Raw genomic sequence first — 1,451 nt, 5'->3', positions numbered from 1 at the left:
GCGCAGACCATTCCTCGAGGGGACTGGAGGAGATTGTGAAAGGTCATCTTGTCCTTCCCCCAGCCTCCAAGCGGGACTGCCCCTCCCACCCTAGACCCGGACATACCAGGGAAGGAGTTGGCTCTGTCGCTGCTTCTGCCCCAACATGCACAGGCTCGGGAAGTTCTTCCTGGGGTTTTATCTCAAAGCCTCTCCCTTACAATTTGTCTCTCTTTTGGGAGAGGAGGAGGGGCGATTATAGAGATAGTTAATGTCTGCCGTACAAGAAACATTATTAAAGTTACTCTTCCGTCTTTGCCGTTCTGGATAAACACTTCTCGCTGCCGCTTCGCGAATTCTGTTTTCCGTTCTTTAAGACACTTTAATGGCTCTTCAATGCAACAATATTTACTGAGTGCTTACCAAGCACCGGCGCTGTGCTCAACCCTGGGGGAGATGCAGAGAAGAGGGGGATGTGATACTTTCTCCAGACGCGATTATAGCCCAAACAGTGGCATACTCAGATTTAGTCAATATTTACACGATGCTTGTTCACGTATTTAGCAGCATGAGATCTTTCCAGTAATCCTCTAATAAAAACTCCCATTTACAGGTAAGAAAAAGATGCTCGAGGTCTCTCCTTCCACTGGCCTGCAAATTCAGGGATCCTCACCGCAAGGCCTACATCTCAACCTTGCCATTAAATTAAGTCAGCTCTCTTGGTGATTGAAAAGAGAGGAACCAGGCACAAACAGATGTCTGGTTCCCTTTAAGCTGTGATTCCGGGTGCCCAGGAAGGCAGTGTGGATACAGCGCCCCAGTGAGTAGGGCAGGAGAAAGCCACTTTTCCCTTCCTCCAGGGCCTCAACTCCCAGGCATCTTCTGGCTCTGTTTCTTTTATTTTCGGTGATTATAAATAATAGCCACCTCTTTAGGCGGGATGTGCTGGGCTAACTAATTCATATGCATTTTCTCTTAGTGCTCCAGGCAACCCCATGAGGTTGGTATTATTAATTTCTCTTTACAGATAAGGAAGTAGATAAGGCAACTTGACTGAGGTCAGCCAGAACGATCAGGGACACAGCACAGGTAGTCTCATCTCGAGACCACAGCTCTTTCCTATATTTGATCTGGTTCTCTTACTGTGGAAATACATGTTCTCACCTTGGCTTCTGAGTAAGCCATACAGAATATGGACGGCGAGCCCATCTGTATGACCTCAGCACCAATAATGGTGCCTCTACCCACCCTGGGGCATCAGCTACCCTTCAGGGGCATACTGTTGTTAATTCTGCCTTGTCAGGGAATAAACTGGAGTTCAAATAGGTAAAATAATGTCACAATGATGTAGCCAAGGCCATCAACCTGGAAAAGTGTCAGAACCAAGATTCTAGCCCAGGCTACGGGAATCTTTCTCAAAAACATCGGTACAGTATCCTTTTCAAAAACATCGGTAGCCGGGCGGTGGTGGC

General features: G+C 47.5%; 1 protein-coding gene across 5 annotated transcripts in view; it reads right to left on the bottom strand.

The window, feature by feature from the left end:
• Znf219 (zinc finger protein 219) overlaps positions 1-1,451 on the bottom strand; it is a 13,768-nt gene that overhangs the window by 8,299 nt on the left and 4,018 nt on the right. For 3 of the 5 annotated variants that reach the window (XM_005370970.3, XM_026777947.1, XM_026777948.1), the window contains one exon: positions 107-426. The exons of 1 other annotated variant lie outside the window; for it this stretch is intronic. The gene's annotated coding sequence lies outside the window, so the exon portion shown is untranslated. Of the gene's footprint in view, positions 1-106; positions 427-1,451 lie in introns of those variants that run through there. One more of the 5 variants, XM_013355104.2, reaches the window with a different exon arrangement.

This window comes from Microtus ochrogaster, unplaced genomic scaffold, assembly GCF_000317375.1.
Source record: "Microtus ochrogaster isolate Prairie Vole_2 unplaced genomic scaffold, MicOch1.0 UNK91, whole genome shotgun sequence".
NCBI classification, from domain to species: domain Eukaryota; kingdom Metazoa; phylum Chordata; class Mammalia; order Rodentia; family Cricetidae; genus Microtus; species Microtus ochrogaster.
This window is presented reverse-complemented; position numbering and strand designations above follow the sequence as displayed.